The sequence below is a fragment of the Peromyscus californicus genome, unplaced genomic scaffold (assembly GCF_007827085.1).
Source record: "Peromyscus californicus insignis strain IS unplaced genomic scaffold, ASM782708v3 Scaffold_10__1_contigs__length_136768540, whole genome shotgun sequence".
In the NCBI taxonomy this organism is placed as follows: Eukaryota; Metazoa; Chordata; class Mammalia; order Rodentia; family Cricetidae; genus Peromyscus; species Peromyscus californicus.
The window spans coordinates 54777951-54796878 of NW_026294391.1; the positions used below are offsets into that span (position 1 = coordinate 54777951).

An 18928-nucleotide genomic window follows, 5' to 3' on the forward strand; every position below is an offset into this window, starting at 1 on the left:
CTGAAATATTTAGACAGGGTGTCTCACCTAAAGCCAGAGCTTGCTTATACGGATCATCACATCTCCCTGGCATTTACATGGCACTGCTAAAGTAAACTCTAATCCTGACATTTACATGGTAAACATTTTACCTCCTGAGTCATATTTTTGTTGTTTTGTTGTTGTTTCATTTTGTTGTTTTGTTTGGGGACAGGATCTCAATATGTAGCTCCAGCTGGACTTGAATTTTTAATCCTTTTGCTTTAGCTGCCTGAGTGCTGAAATTACAAGTGTACAACACCACACCCAGCTACTTCAAGTGAGTATTTTGTGGTAAGCAATTAAGGATATGTTGGAAGCTTCTTGGTTCTCTAAATCACAGGCCAGCCTCTTTATGCAGAAGAATCAAAAATAGAAACAGCTATGAAGAGCACATCTAGGGTCAAAGAAATATGAAATGTTGGTCATAAAACAACTATAAGCCAAAAAATATGAAGTATAATAAGTGAAATAAAAATTTACTAGTGAGGCACAATAGTAAATTTGAAGCTACAGGAAGGAACAACCAGCAAACTTGTATATAAAGGGTTTCTAATCTACAACAAAGTGAAAAAAATAAGAATAATCACAAAATGTGATGCCACTAAGCAAGAAATAACAAAAGAGATGACAGGATAATATTTTAATAACTAATAGTGATAAAAATATCCAAACCAGAGAAATGGCATAAAGGTTCTGAAAGACAAAGACAGTTTTAAAAGCAACAACAGAACACCATCTAAAGATATATAAGAAAATTCCATAGAGTTTGGATAGATAGAGTACATATCATAGGAAGGAGGAAATGAAAATAAAGAGGGATTAAGTGGGGATGGTGGGAGTGTAGGACAGAGGAGAGGGAAGAAAAAAGATAACTAACACAGCGAATGGTTGAAAAAAATCCATATGGAAAACTACTGTTTTAGTAACTACACACATACACACACACACACACACACACACACACACACACACACACACACACACACACTTATTCACACACACGAGTTTAAATGGAGTTGCTCTGAAGAGAGGATAATGTTCCTCCAAGAAGTCATAGGTTGCTAAATAAAAAGCCCTGTGTCAGGTGAGGTATATACCTCTACTCAACTTGTTGACTGGAAGTTGGCAGAAACCCCCAAAACAATGTAGGATATTGCTGTTGCTCTTGGTTGCCCACCAAGACTGGATGGTAAGACCCTATTGTTAAGGTTTGGTCACAGGACTTGGAGAAATCAGGTTGTTATTGATCAGACAGCTATTTCCCAGGTGATTAGCTTTCACACTCCTGGAAGGTGCTATGCAAGCTTTTGGGAGAGAAAAGTCATCAAGAGTCTTTCCCAACCTCTGAACTCTATTGGGTTCAATAGTGTCATGAAGGATATAGAGGAAACCAACCATTTTCTTATTCAATTTAAGACCCAATCCTTAGGAGGAAGTACATGTCTGCTATTATAAAATGGTTCAAGAACCTGAGAAGGGAGCCCATAGACTCCAGACATCAACCTACTACTATTATTTTGCTAAACGGATGTAGCATCAAACTGTTCTAAAAATATATTTCTGTGGGATATGAAGTTAGGAGGGATATGGGATGGAGGCGCACTAGGAAGAATTGGAGGACAGTAGTAGTGGATAGATATGCTAAACAAATTTTACAATTGTATAAAACTATGAAAGAATTAAAAATATTTAAAGATAAAATTTTTAAAAGATACATAATTAATAAAAAAATGTTCTGCTGTGGGAAGGAATATCAGGATGAATGATGCTATCATTTTGACTTAATTCAAGTATGTGTCACATACATGTTACAGTGATTCAAACACTTTATATATTTAGTACTAGTGAGTTTTAGAATTAATATACTAGTTACTGTCCTCTAGACTTACCCTTAATTCTGTCACAGCCTGTCCACAGAAGTTCCTCCTCCCAGCCTACCCCTATTCCCCAGGTACTCAGCCTCATGGTGTGGACCCAGGGTTCCCCTAATTATTCCTGGTGGCCCCTTTAAGCCTTTCCTTCTATCCCATCTCAAGTCTTTTGTGACTCCTCAAACCCACAGAATATCTCCTTACCAGGGACCCAAAGCTGCCACACTAGGAAGGGACTCAAGTAGGGGTTCTTCACACAGGCACACCCAATCTGCCCTTAGTCCTGCTTCAGCCTGACCACAGAATCCGTTCCTGCAGTCTACCTTCACCCACTGTGTACTTTACCCCTTGGTATGAACCCAGGTCCCTCTTATTGTTTCCCACAGCCCCTCTCAGCTTTTCCTTCAACTTCATCTCCATTCCTTTGTTACTCCCCACTGACCAAAATAATCAGTCTACACCAGGGACCCCACATCTACTACAGTTGGCTGAGACCCAGAACCACTCTACCAGGGACTCCATAGCCACCACACTTGGCTGATATTCAGGACCCCACAGCTGCTAAAATTGGGCAACAGGAACCAAAGAACAGAAGACCAACTCAACAAAGATGAGATGAGATATCTACACCAAAAAACATCTCAAACATCCTAACTCCAGTAAACCTATACCCCAGTGCAAAAACACAATCATGAACAACCAAGATAATATGCCTCTTCCAGAAGCCAGCATGCATACTATATGCCCAGAGAAAAGTAATTTAGCCAAAACACACAAGACAAGGACTTCAAAATAACAATCATGAATATGTTCAAAAACCTTAAAGAGGATATGAATGAATATCATAATGAAGACCATGAAATCACAAACAGTTGAATAAAATAATAAAAACAATTAAAGACATTAAGGTAGAATTTAACGAAGAAATAAAATCACTAAAAGTAAAATCAAACTGAAATAAATATAACTAGAAATAAAAAATTCAAACCTCAGAAATAATTGTCACCAATATATTAAAAGACAAAGAAGAGGGAATTTAAAGGTGTTGAAGACACAGTACAAGAAATAGATAGCTCAGTCAAAGAAAATGTTAAATAAAAAAAACTCAGGCACAAAACATCCAGGAAATTTGGGGCACTATGAAAAGACCAAATCTATGAATAATAGGAATTAGAAAGGAGAAGGAACCCAGGTCAAAGGCAGAAGAAATATTTTTAACAAAATCATAGAAGAAAAATTTCGAAATTTTTTTTGGAAAAAGATGCCTATCAAGGTACAAGAGCTTTACAAAGTATCAAATAGACAGGACCAGAAAAGAAACTCCCCACAACACACAATGAAAATATAAAATGTACAGAACAAATAAAGGATACTAAAAGCAGCAAGAAAAGAATACCAAGTCACATATAAAGGCTGCCCTATTACAATTAACACCTGACATTTCAATGGAGACTCTGAAAGCCAGAGGGCCTGAATAAATAGATGTTCTATTTCTTCTAAAAGATTACAGGTGCAGCCCAGAATACTATACCCAGCAAAACTTTCAATCACAATACAGGGAAAAAGACATTCCATGATAAAACCATATTTAATCACTGTCTGCAAATCCAGCTCTACAGAGGGCACTAAAAGGAAAAGTTCAGTCTGAAGAGAAAGTTAACTACACTAAAGTGGACATAAGTAATAAATAATCCCAGAACAGTTAGTCAAAAGAGGAAGGAAAAATGTACACTACCACCACCACAACAACAAAAAAATGGGTAATAAACATTGCTCATTAATAAGTCTCAATATTAACAGTCTTAATTCTACAATAAAAATACATTCTTCTGCTGCATCCAAGAAACACGCTTTACTGCCACACGGTATCACACAATATCACCACATGGTAAAAGGATAGAAAAAAATGTTTTCAAAGAAAATGCAAATCAAGCAGGGGTCAAAACTAATCAGAAGAAACTGGAAAGACCATTACATACTCATCAAAGGAAAAAAATCTACCAAAAGAATATCACAATTCTTAACATCTATGGAAAAACACAAGGGAACCCAAATTCATTAAAAAAAAAAACACTACTACAACTAAAATCACATATTGACCCTCACACAGTAATAGTGTTTGACTTCAATACCCTACCCTCGCCAACAGACAGGTCATCCAGGCAAAAACTGGACAAAGAAACATTGGAGTTAAATAATATCATAAATCAATTGCACCCAATAGATATCTAGAAAACATTTCACCCAAACACCAAAAAATATACCTTCTTCTTAGCAGCCTATGGAACTTTGTCAAAAATTGACCACATATTAGAGCATAAAGCACAAAGATATAAAAACAGTGAAGTAGTACTCTGCAACCTATATGACCAGCATAGATTAAAGCTGTATATCAATAACCAAAAAATAGCAGGAAGTATACAAACTCAAGGAGCTTAGCAATCACAATGGAATGAAATTATGCCAAGACAGAAATAAAGAAAAAGTTAAAAACTTTTTAGAATTTAACAAAAATGAAAATACAATATACCCAAATCTATGATACATAATGAAGGCAATTCTAAGAGTCAAGATCACAGCATGAAGAGCCTAAAAAAGTTCCATATTTATAACTTGAAAGCTATGGAAAACAATAAAAAATAATGCCCAAAAAGAACAGATGGGAGGAAATAAACTCAGGGCTGAAATCAGTGAAATAAAAACAAACAAACCTAACAATATAAAGAATCAATGAAACAAAGAGTTGATTATTTGAGAATATCAACAACATAGACCAACCTTTACAAAATTAACCAAATAATGGAGAGAAGATCCAAATTAATAAAATTAGGGATGAAAACACAGACATTACAACAGAAACTAAGAAAGTTTAGAGAACCATAAGAGCATACCTTTAAAATCTGTATTCCACCAAACTGAAAAACCTAAAAGAATGAATGGATTTCTTGATGTATATGACCTACCAAAGTTAAATCAGGATCGAATAAGCATTTTAAACCGACCCATAACCCCTAGTGAAATAAAAGCAGAAGCAGTAATTAACCACCCCCAAAAGTCCAACATCAGGTAGATTCAGTGCAGAATCACACCAGACTTTCAAGAAAGAACTAAAGACTAAATTCTTCAAATTATTCCACAAAATTGAAACTGAAGGAACATTTCCTAATTCTTTTTTACAAGCCACTATTGCTGATACCAAAATCACACAAAGGCTAAACCAAAAAAAAGGTAAAAATAAAAGTAAACTACAGATCAATATCCCTTAGGTACATAGATCCAAAAACTCAAAAGATACTTGCAAATCAAATCCAAGAACATGGCAAAAAGATGTTCCACCACGATAAATCAAGTTGGCTTCATCCCACTTGGAGGGATGGTTCAAACACAAAGTAATGAATATAATCCACCACTTAAACAGACCAAAAGACAAAAACTACATGATCATCTGATTAGACAGAGAAAAGGCATTTGAGAACATCCAACACACCTTCATGATAAAAGTCCTGGACAGACAACAGATAAAATGGACGTATCTCAACATAATAAAGGCAGTTTATTGCATGCTCACCCACAACAAACATCAACCTATATGGAGAGAAACTCAAATCATTTCCACTAAAATCAGGAACAAAACAAGGCTGTCTACTCTCTCAGAACTATTCAATATAGTACTTGAAGTCTTAGCTAGAGCAATAAGACAACTGAAGGAGATCAGGGGAATACAAATAGGAAGGAAAGAGGTCAATATATCATTACTTCAGATGATATGGATTATTGCAGTAAAGACTCTACCAGGAAAGTCTACATCTGACAAATACTTTCAGCAAAGTGGCAGGATACAAAAATTAAACCAAAATCAGTCGTCTTCCCACATGCAAATGACAGACTGGTAAAGAAATCAGGGACATAGTGCCTTTCACAATACCCTCAAAAAATCTTGGGGTGATTCTAAACAAGCAAGTGAAAGACTTGTATAATGAAAATATTAAGGTATTGAAGAAAAAATTGAAGAATACATCAGAAGATGGAAATACTTCCCATGCTCATGAACCAATAAAATAAATATTGTAAAAATGGCCATCCTACCAATAGCAATCTATAGATTCAATACAATCCCAGTAATAACTCCAACACAATTTATCACAGAAATTGAGAAAACAATTATCAACTTCATATAGAATCATAAAAAAAAATCCAGGGTAGCTAAAACAATCTTGAATAATAAAAGAATTGCTAAAGGTATCACCATCCCAGGTTTCAAGTTTTATTATAGAGTTATAGTAACGAAAACAGCATGGTATTAGCCTAAAAATAGACAAGTTAATCAATGTAATAAAATTAAAGACCAAGACATAAGTCCACACATATATGAACTCCTGGTTTTGAACAAAAAAAAATCCAAATATATACACTAAAGACAGCATCTTCAACACATGATGTTGGTCAAACTGGATGGCTATATGTAGACAAATGAGAGCAGATCCACATGTATTGGCCAGCACAAAACTCAACTCCAAGTGGTTCAAGAACATCAACATAAAACCAGCTACCTTGAATGTGATAAAAGAGAAATTATAGATTAGGCTTGAAACTCACTGGCACAGGGAACAGGACACCAATGCTTAACACATTTATTGATTAGCAAGATTTTTATTTTGACATTTAATTTTGGAAGTTACTTATATATTCTATATATTAACTATCTATCAATGTGTGTGGAGTTTTCTCAAAAAACTACAACCCAGCTCTACCACTCCTGGACATATGTCCAAAGGACTCTATATCACATTATAAAGATACTTCCACATCCTTGCTTATTGTTGTTTTCTTCACAAAAAAATGTAATCAGCCTAGATGTAAATCAGCAGATGAATTGATAATGAAAATACGGTACAAATTCACAATAGATTTTATTCAGCAATAAAGTAAAATCAAATCTGCAGGTAAATCAATGGAAATGAAAAAAATTATGCTGAATGAAGCAACCTAGGCCCAGAAAGACAAATACAACATTTTCTCTCTCATATATTGGTCTAAACTTCAAATTTTTATGTATGTGTATTTTTGAGGGGAGTGAGTATGGGTATAAGTAATGAAATAAGGAAAGCATCCATTCGGGGGAAAGCAAGCATTAAGGATGGGCTGTTGGAAGAGTAATAGAACACATGTGATATCAGAGGGGAGCAAAATGGTATAAGAAGGGAAGAGACAGAGAGAACTATGGAGAGTAGTCGGATGATAAGGAGAAACCAACCCAAACAAAGTAATGTATGAAAATGTAAAGAAATTTGATACTTTGTGTATAAAAAAATATATCAACAAAAATAAATAGGAGAAAGAAAAATTAATTTTAAACCACAAACCTTATGTAAAACTATCTTTCCAAAATGAAAAAAATGTAGAACAAGATTTTTTTTTAAGGCACAAAATTCTGTTACTAGCATTTTAAAAAACTGTTGAGGTTGGAGCTATAGAGATGGTTCAGTTGGTAAATTGCTTTCCAAATAAGCATGAGGATCAAGTGGGACCTCCAGCACCTACAGAAAAAGCCAAGTTGTACAGTGCATATTTCCGATCTCAGCACCAAGGAAATAGACAGGTGGATTACTAGAGCTTGAGGGGAAGCCAGCCAGCTTAGCCAAATGGACAAGCTCATGCTCATCTCAAAACCAAGACAGATAACTGTTGCAATATGTTGTTTGTGTTCTGTCAAATAAAGCTTACCCGAAGATCAGAGGGTAGAGCTAGCCACTATTTAACCATAGCGATCTGGAGGTCTGTACAGACAGACAGGAAATGATAAGACTGGGTAGAAAGAGGAAATGATAAGGGCAGGCAGAGACAGGAGCTCAGTCCTTTTTGGTCACAGGAGTAGAAGAGGTAAGAGGTGACTGTGGCTGCTCCTTTGCTTCTCTGATCTTTCAGCTTTTACCCCCTATCTGACTCCAGGTTTTTATTATTAAGACTAGTTAGGATCATGCTACATCTAGCATCCAACTTTTGGGGCACAAATTTATGAAAAAGCTGCTTGCCTGTGGCTTGCACAGGATGGAGCTACATGTGGCCAGTGTCACAACCCCACTCGCTAGGTTTTCCTTTTTTTTTCCCCCCAAGCCCTTTGAGAGAATCTGGGATTTTTCTGTTGCAGCCTCTCTGCAGCAAACTTCAGGGGAGGCATGGGCTCCAAATGCTGCCAGAGTTAGCCTCTTACCACCAGCCAGCTCTGCCTTCAGGCTCCCTCTCCTGGTAGGCTGTGGGTTTTCCCTGGACCCCCTCCTCACGCTGTTGCCAAACTAGGTAGCATGCCTTGAAAACATGCTCGGGATTCTACTGTTCTATGCAGCAGCAGTCAGTCTCACATCTTCACCTTCATCAGCAGCAGATTTGGTGAGACAATTGGGATTTCTTAAAGGGGGGAATTAGTTAAAAAAGACATTTTTTCCCACGTTTAAAATGGGAAACACTATTAAGATAGATGGAGTTAGGTGTCTCTGTATGACTAGACAATCGATGGTTTAAAAATGGAACAATTAAATGAGAGGACAATTAACTTAGAAGGGATTTATATAATGTCAATTACAAATATTATCGGTTTGATCATTCTTGTTTTATCCCTAAAAACGTTGGTTAATATGAGTGCCAAGATACAAGTTTTAGAAAAGCTTATTAAAACAGATCATGGAGACATTCAGACCCAGATAGAGGAATTTAAAGCAAAACCAATCTCAGCATTGCATTATAAGAACAACCCAAGGTTTTCAAACAACCACATTTAATTTATCCAGTCACCGTACAGAAACTGCCAAATGACAAGTATCCTCAAGGCTATGCAAGAGCTGAATGGACTCCTGTGGAAATGTTAGAATTGAGGAGATTTAAGAAAGTGATAGTCTCATATGGCATGCATTCACCTTTTGTGAAGTTGATGTTAAACTCATGGTAAACTTGCAATAGAATTATCCCTCAAGACTGGAGATATTTGATTACAGCAGTCTTGAAGGCCAGTCCTCAATTACAATGGAGGACCTGATGGAAAGATGAGGCTAGGACTATTGAACAATGAAGTAGGACTAGAAGTATTGAATCTCCCAAGACCAACTTCTTGGAGAGGTCAATTATGCTAATATACAAAGACAGTCTCTTTATGATGACCACACCCTACTTTATGCCATGCAGTATGTCATCGTTTAGGGGGTTGGTTACAATTTGTTATTGGTAATGGTCAGGAAAAAAGGTGAACAAAGGAGATTAGATTCAGGGATCTTGTTCTAAAAAGAAAAAGGAGGGATATAGATATAGGAGGAAAAGGTAGATTATTGAATCTACTTTTATACCAAAAAAGCAACTACTAGTTTTAATTATTTTACATTGATGTGGGTTTTTGTATATTGGTAGAAATTTGAAGTTATTTTTGTTAGAACATACTGTACATGCATTTCTAATCTCATTCAAGGTATTGTACTTATACTCATTTAACAATGTAATGCAGGGGTGGAGAGATGGCTCAGATGTTAAGAGCACTGGCTGATCTTACAGAGATCATGACTTAAATTCCCAGCAACCTCATGGTGGCTCACAACCATCTCTAGTGGGATCTGATGCCCTCTTCTGGCATAAAGGTGTACATGCAGATAGCACTCATAGACATAAAATATGTAAATCTTTAAAAAAACAAAAACAAAAAATGTAATACAAATTTCTAGTCATCAAAGAATTTCTTCAATTGAGGCTCCTTCCTCTGATGACTCTCTCTAACTTGTGTCAAGTTGACACACAAAACCAGCCAGCATGAAAATATAAACACACTTTCCTTAGCTGATTTAACAACAAATATGTAAACTATTTATGCGACTATTTATTAGATCTAAAATATAAAGAAATAAAACTTATTTCACAATAATAGTACAAAGAATGTGTGGGAGACAGGGAGAGGTATGTAACAAGAAACTACAGAAAAAAAATGAAAAGAATTAGAATACAAAAATTTAAAAGAAAACTAAATGGAAATTTTAATATAGCATATTTTATAAACATATACTGGCTCTCCATTCTTTAGTATTTTAGAAGATGAAAAATCATATGAATTAATATAATCACAACAATATTGGTTGGATTTATAATATTAGAGAATATATATAACAGTAATTATGGTGATACTTTATTTGTACTAAAATGTTATTTGTATGTTAATAAATAAAGTTGCCTGGGGGTCAGAGCTATTAGCAAGCCATAGGAAAGCTGGGCGGTGGTGGTGCATGCCTTTAATCCCAGCACTTGGTAGGCAGAGCTAGGTAAGTCTCTGTGTGTTCAGGGATACAGCCAGCATTGGAGACACAGGCCTTTAATCTCAATACCAACCATAGAAGACCTGGAGGTCTATACAGACAGGTAGTGACAAGGCAGTCATGTGGTTGGGTTTACAACCAATGAGAAGACAGAACAGAAAGTCTATATAAAGACTTTAACACAGGAAGTAGCTCTCTTTCGGAGAGGTAGGACCACCACAGGAGGAAGGGTAAGGTTTTTGCTCTTAGCTCTGACCTCTTGGCTTTCTTCTTTGCATTGGTTCTGTGTTTCTTATTTAATAAGACAGTTGGTTACATCTACAAATAATAGCACCCAATAAGGAAAAAATGGAGAGGAAACAAGTGAATAAAAATGGCACTTCACTCCTGTACATCACTGAAACAGAACATCTAAACAGATTCTAGTAAATATGAGTGTAAGTTTTAAGTTTTAGAGTAGAAACTAAAAAAAGAAAATACATATATAAAGTGAAAATTCATGGATTAAATATTACACTGACTATATCAACTTAATTTTTTTAAAGTTTAAAAAAAACGGATGACTAAAAATAAATGACCCATATAGGCCTGGGTTTGTTGGCCCATGCCTGGTATCACTGCACTTGGTGAGCTGAAGCTTATTCATTGCTGCTAAGACTACAAACTTATACAGGCCCTCTGGAAATCAGTTTGGATAACTCTCAAAGAGGTAAAACTAAATCTACCATATGACTCAGTACCACTCCTTGGCATATGTTCAAATGACTTGACATCCTACTCCACAGATACTTGTTCAGCCTTGTTCATTACTGGTTTATTCATAATAGCTAGGAAATGGAAACAACCTAAGTGTCCTTCAAGTAACAAATGGATGATGAAAATGTGGTATATATACACAGTATGGAATATTATTAAGCTGTAAAGAAAAATGAAATCATGAAATTTGCAGATAAATGGAAGGAACTAGAAAATATTGTATTAAATGAGGTAACAGACAAACATCCCAAATCTTCAAATGTGAGTAGATAATCTGAAGTAATGGCAGAAATCAAAGAGGAAAAAGGAATTATTAGAAAGGGGTACTAGAGAGGGGACTAGCAGGATATAAGTGATGTGACAGGAAAAATGGGAAAAACAGGCACCAGAGTTAACTAGGGAGGATAGAAAGAGGTCAGCCCAGAAGGAGGAAACCTGGGGCCTATGCAGGATTGTTTGGCTCGGCCTGGGAGGAGGGGACTAGACCTACCTGGACTGAGTCTACCAGGTTGACCTCAGTCTGTGGGGAAGGCTTTGCCCTGGAGGAGATGGGAATGGGGGGGGGGGGGGTTGGGGGGAAGGTGAGGGGGACGGGAGGGGGGAGAACAAGGGAATCCGTGGCTGATATGTAGAACTGAATTGTATTGCAAAATAAATTAATAAAAAAAAAAAAAAAAAGAAATGAAAGTTAGTAGTTAGATATTACAATAGAAGTTGTAGTCATATTAGATATGTTTTAAAAATTGAGCAGATATATTTTAGACAGGTCATCTTCAAACCCTTCAGAGATCTACAGAATATGGCATTTAAAATGTTTTAATAACTTAGAAAATTTTTCTTTTTTGTTATGATTATGAGACATGTCGGCTCCTGGCAGTACCAATCTACTTCAGAAAAAATATGGGCATTGAAGAAACTGCATATGGAGTTAACTTTCATTGTGGCAAAAGTTAGCCACTGGACAACGAAGTATCCTTGAATCAACTGCTGACAAAATGGACAGACAGGACATGAAACAAAGGACTACTGATTCTTGCCAAAACGAGTGTGGTTATAGCTTTATCAAAAGGCATCTTCTGAGGCCAGGACAATATGGCACCATCCCTGAAGTGGCCTTCGCAATTTGGAAAAGGTACAGTGCCCTTTTCTTCGAAGGCAGCTGAATAGGCAGTGGGCCGATGGCTTCTGATGTGCAATGGAACAGCAGCTGAAACAGTTATTCTTGAAGAGTAACTAAGCTCACGCCTCGCAATAGTAAACTGGCATTTGACAGAGGGATGTGGAGAAGAACGGGATGTTAAGATGAAGCCATATATACACAGCCAAGAATGGACAGCTGAATTAAAAAATCAACAACAATTTCCAGAATTTAAAATCCTGAATCATGACATGACACTAGTGGAATTCAGGTGTTTCTGGTACATGGACTGCTCTCACCCAATGTGAGGTTGAACTGTCGACCTTGTGTACATCCTACTTCACAAATGAGTCTGTCAGATATGCTAAGCCTATAGGCTGAAGATGATGCCCCAACACTGTGGAGAAACCTCAGGTGACTGTCCAGGCAGCTGGCTGTTTCTGTCAACTCACAAATTTTTTGGAAGTTGCTTGCATGCACTTTCTGTTTTTATTTTTGTTAGCTAATATTATTTCCTTCTTGGGTCTCTGAGGGAGTTGAAGATTAGTTAGTTATAGTTGAAGGTTAGTTAGTTATAGTTGAAGATTAATTAGGATAGAAAGTGAATTAGATACATTTTGGACTTAACAAAATAGGATAGATAATGAAATTATTTTCTCTGAATTTGTCAAATACAAATGGACTAGACATTGTTTAGACATTTATTACTTGTATATATTGTATATAGTCATTGTACTTTTGTATATAGTTTTTCTTTTGTTAGTTATAACCTTTTTCTTTTTTTTCCTTTTTATTAAAATAGAAAAGGGGAAAAAAAAATGTGGTGTCCTCCTAAAAGCCTAGAACACAAACCTTTGAAAACTAAGTTATGGGAGCATGGGCCACATGTTCTACAATGAAGTCATGTTTTGATGGAAAGCTGGATACTGTATACATGACATCAATCATTAAATTCACTATTTCAAAACGTGAAAAAAAAAAAAAAACAAAAAAAAAAAAACAAAAAAAAAAAAAAAAAAAAAAAAAAAGAAAGGGGTACTAGAGAGGGGACTAGCAGGATATAAGTGATGTGACAGGAAAAATGGGAAAAACAGGCACCAGAGTTAACTAGGGAGGATAGAAAGAGGTCAGCCCAGAAGGAGGAAGAGGAAAAAAATAAAACTAAGTGTGCTTGAAAAAGCCATAAGGAGGGTTAGAGAGATGGCTTGGTTGTTAAAGGCTAGTCTCACAACAAAACAATATAAGAAAAAGCCATAAGGAATTATTTTTAATTTACATAAAATTACATATAATACATTAAATATATGTATTCATGTATATATATATATATATATATACATACATACATACACACACACACACACACACACACACACACACACACACACACACACACACACAGTTGTTGGTCTGAGGAATCCAAGAGACTCCCAAAACAATAAAAGCTACTATTGTTCTCCTTAATTGCCTCCCAGAAGTTGAGGCCAAAAACACCACACACTTTGACATAGGACTTGGAGGATCCGAGAAGGCTCTGGCCTAAAAAGTCTCCGACCTAAGATCTAACTTTCCTAGTATCAGAAGGTACTGGACAACCTGCCAAGGAAGGGAAGCAACCAATAGGACACCTATAAACCAGAGCAATGACTTAGCCTGGCAAGGTATCCCTAAAGATATAACAGTGACACTCATTTTGGCACTTACTAACTAACAGTAGCATAATTGGACTTAAAAACCACTCAACAGGAAAGGTCAAGCCTGGTGGGGTAAACCTACCCAACTTCCCAGAGCTAATGAGGCTATGGACCTTAGAGGAAAACATTCTACCACCACTTCATTACTCCAGCATAATTCCTAATTGCATTTTCAATATGTATCCTTAGTCCCACAGATAAGTAGAGTTCCCAACCCTCATCAAAGAAGCTACTTTTTGCAGCAAAGATCATTATACAACACCATGACTGGTCAGTCTCCAGAGATCAACTGATTGTGGGGTACCAAGCCCCAACAGATACACCTACAACACAACTAATGCACCTCAGGCTCAAGAACATGGCCAAAAAGGGGAAGAAAAGATTGTAATTGCCAGAGGAATAGGAAGTCTGCTGTGAGATGGTGTCTACTAGAAATGACAGGGAAGCTACCTCTGTTGAAGGTACTTCAACAATATGGGGGCCTAAGCAGGACCTGAACAATGAGAACACCAACAGATATGCTATCATGGAAGGGTGCTCTCATAGAAACCCACCCTATACAAAGAACCTTAGACAAATAAGGACTTCTGAGAGAAGGAAAATTAGTCATCTCCAGGAAAGAGATCCATGATTGGTTATCCAATTTCAAGTGATTATCCCTGAAATCATATATATATATATATATATATATATATATATATATATATATATATATATATGATAAATGGACTCAGCAGGTTGTATTTATATGTGTATTTATACATATATAATAATAACTAAATAAAAATAACCCCAAAATCAAGAGGTGGGGCATACATGAAAAGGGTGGGAAATAGAAAAAAGGGGGAGGTGATATAATTATATTTCAATTTTTCAATTTTTTATTTTTTAACTATTATTTTTTTTTTTTTTTTTTTTTTTTTTTTTTGGTTTTTCGAGACAGGGTTTCTCTGTGTAGCTTTGCGCCTTTCCTGGGACTCACTTGGTAGTCCAGGCTGGCCTCGAACTCACAGAGATCCGCCTGGCTCTGCCTCCCGAGTGCTGGGATTAAAGGCGTGCGCCACCACCGCCCGGCTTAACTATTATTTTAGTCTCCATTAATCCCAGCACTCCAGAGGCAGAGGCAGGCGGATCTCTGTGAGTTCGAGGCCAGCCTGGGCTACAGAGAGAGTTCCAGGAAAAGCACAAAGCTACACAGAGAAACCCTGTCTTGAAAAACTAAAATTCTACTTCCTTTACTTCATTAGTAAAGAAAACCTGAATTAAGACCTGAGTTGAATATCATCACATTTATCTACCAGGTGGGTAAAAACTAAAAGTAAAAAATATTGTTGGTAAAATATAAGAACACCCTTTATATTGTTCATGATGAGGGTATAATTTTGGAGAATTTACTATCCATAAAATTTAAGGTGTATATATCCAAGTCCCCTGCAATTTCACTCTGATAATTACATATGGATAGTATTAGAATTATGAGCAAAAAGACGTATAGCAGTACTATTTATAAAGATCAAATGCCTGAAATATTAAACAATAAATGTCAATTAATAAGAAAATGGACAAAGGATTTACAAAATATTCACATAATAGAATACTATATGGCAAAACAACGATGAAGAATGGGGCTTTGCATAGCAACATGGACAAATTCCTAGAGGATAATTATGAATGAGAAGAGTAAATGGTAGGAAAATATTGCACTGGAGTATCATTCAAATAACACAAGCCAGTACATAGATGTGTATTTGTGTATTCACTTGAGCCATATAAACTCATCATAGGTAATTATAGTTCAAACACGCTGGAATAATGGCAATTGAATTTACTGTAACCTGTAACAAATCCATAGAAAAACAAGACAAGTTAAGGGTAATAGTATATGATGCCCTCTTTTAGTCTCTGTGGGAACCTACACAAGTGGCAGACACATACACATAAATAAAAATAAATCTTTAAAAAAATGTATACTACTAATTTAAAAGAAACCAAAATGACTATAAACAAATATTATGAGTAAATATACACCAACAAATTACATTTAAATGAGATGGAAATAATCCTTCAGCATACTAAAACTTATAAAGACATGTAAAAAGCTTAATTAGCCATTCAAAATCTTACCATGAGGAAAAATCCAGTCCAGAAATTTTCACTAGTATATTTTATCATACAAAAAAGGTCAGTATGTAAAATGAACAAAAAATTTTTCTTAACTAAAAAAAGGTCAATGCCAATAATTAATAGTTATCCTAGAAAATATTATGCATACTACTTTTGAACTCATTATACAAAGACAGTATCATAATAAAGCCAAAAAAGCCACCACTAAGAACTATAGAGTAATATTTATACTAAATATAAATGCAAGCATTTCCAACAAAACATTAGGAAATAAATCCAAAGCATACAAAAGAGATTAACATGGCCACCTGGGATTTATGCAGCTATACAAGACTGGTTTAATATCTGAAAATTCAATAATGTAATAAAGCATATTCATAAAATAAATGTCAAAACTGTAATACCACCTATTCACTTGACATAATTCAACATCAGTTTATAATAACAAAAATAATAACAAAATTAAGTTAGAAGAGAACTTTCTCACCTAATAAATGACATAATGGGAAGGAATAAATGTTTTTAAAGAGTGAAGAAAAGATAAGGATATCCAATTTTACCTTTTTAAATTGCCTACAGTCTGTTTTATTTTCTTTTATAAAGCATTTATTTTTATGCATGTATATACATGTTTATAGGTGCCTACTAAAATGTCTGCACTCATGTGTTTACAGGTGTGTGCATAAAGATCAAAAGAAAGTGGCATTGTTTATCACTCTCCATCTATTGCTTTGATGTGGTGATATTTTATTTGTGCTGAAATGTGGTGATATTTTATTTGTGCTTTGATAAATAAAGCTTTCCTGGAGATCAGACGGAAAAGGCCAGCCATTATAAGTAAACAAAGAAGTCAGGCAGTGGTAGCACATGCCCCTAATCCTATCACTTGGCAGGCAGGATCTCTGTGTGTTTAAGGCCACACTGGAAACAGAGCCATGTCTGGTGGCACATGCCTTAAATTCCAAAACTAGTTAACCATGGAGGTCTGGAGGTCTGTACAGACAGACAAGAAGTGACAGAGCTGTGTAGGAAGATGAAGTGATGTAGCTGAACGGAGAAGCAAATCAGGCAGCAGAACAGCAAGGCATGTAGACGTATGTAGACAGAAAGTAATTTGCATTTTGGAAGCTGCAGAGTTGGTGAGGTAAGGTTGGCTGGTGGCTTTCACTATTTCCTTGATCTCTCTAAGGCTTTCACCCCTATATTTAGCTCTGTGTTTTTTTTTTTGTTTTTTTTTTTTTTTTTTTTTTTAAAAGATTTATTTATTTATTATGTATACAGCATGTATGACCAGAAGAGGGAGCCAGATCTCATTAGGTGGCTGTGAGCCACCATGTGGTTGCTGGGAATTGAACTCAGGACCTCTGGAAGAGCAGTCAGTGCTCTTAACCTCTGAGCCATCTCTCCAGCCCTAGCTCTGTGTTTTTTATTTGTCTACACTTTGAGGGAAGTTTCTCCCTGAACCTTAGTTCACAACTTCTCAACTAGGCTAGAAGCCAGCAAGATAATCCTATCTCTGCCCACTTGGTGCTGAAGTTACAAGCATTTGCAGGGAGACCCAGCTTATTACATGGGTGCTGGGATCTAAACTCCATTCCCTAGGCCTGTGCAATAAGCACTCTTGACCACTGAGCCATCTCTCTAGCCCTTAAGTTTTAACCCTAATGACATAGTCCCATACATAGATAATTCTTAAAAACCCTCTTACACAAATTATCAGACCTAACAAATGAGTTCAGTAAGATTACAGGACACAAGGTCAATACATAAAACCTAATTGTTAGGAGGTTTATATTTAGTCATAGAGTAACTGCCTAACATGTACAAGGCCCAGTGTTAGATGCTCAACAATGAAAAAACTCAATTGCATTCCTATATATGACTAAAGAATAATATTAAAAAGAATTAATAGAGAACTTAATCCACTATAACATAAAAAGAATGAAATATTTTGAAGTAAAACTTTTTGTATACAGAAAACTGCAAAGAAAATTAAATGGAATCTCATTTCATTTGAAAGGGTCGAGATGGCAGTTCTCCCCAATATTAATTTACATACCCAATATAATTACCATCAAAATTCTAATGGGCTGTTTTATAGTAATGGACAAGAAGAACATCAAGTTAAACAGAATTGCAGAACACCTACCATAGTAAAAACAATTTTGCAAAGGTAGAAAGAAAACTGAAGGACTTTCATTTCCTGATTTCTAAACCTACTTAGGTAAAGATGAATATATAATACAGAAAAATCCTTATATTTACAACTAATTAAATATCCCCAAAGTAATTCAGTAGAGAAAGTAAGACTGATACTATTATGCTATTGAGACAATTTGATCATTTAAATACGTGAAAGGCCCTGGAGCTTCGTTGTTCAAGAGCAACCTCTCACAGAACAATGTGCACTCTTATCAGTAAAGTATTATCAATGAAAACCAAGTCACTGGTTGTTGTTGTCTTTTGTTGGTACTAGGGACTGAATCTAGGTCCTCACATATACTAGTCAAGTATTCTCCCATATCACTGAGGTAAATCCTCAACCTATAACTAATTTCTTTTACAGAAAACAAGAAAAAAGTCTGTGAGATTTTGTGTTTATCAGAGAGTCCTTAGAGAAGATAAGCTCAAAAGAGAAAGATAAATTTGACATCACCAACCTTCAAAATTTTGTACTCCAATCCTTAAGGAATGCTACATTTTTATATTTACTTAAAATTACATATAATACAGAAAACAATGTGTATACATATACAGTTCAAATGAAGTTATATAACTTGAGCTGACAATGCTCCCCACAAGGGCCATAAGCTATCTTAAAATTACCCCTATACCCAGCATGAAAAACCTCTTTTCAAGTTGTTGGTCAACATAGTCCAAGAGACTCCCCAGACAATATAGGTTATTGCTGTTGCCCTTGGTTGACTCCCAGAGGTTGAAGGTAATTTGCTAATGCCAAAAGCATCACATCCTTTTGACACAGGACTCAAAACATTCCAGCTGAATCTGACCTAAAACCATCTCTCTGATGTCTAGCTC

The 18928-nt window shown here is 35.8% G+C and overlaps 1 protein-coding gene across 2 annotated transcripts in view; it reads right to left on the minus strand.

Moving 5' to 3' along the window:
- The window catches only part of Ophn1 (oligophrenin 1), a 358580-nt gene that overhangs the window by 93412 nt on the left and 246240 nt on the right, over positions 1-18928 (minus strand). The gene's annotated exons all lie outside the window — the stretch shown is intronic.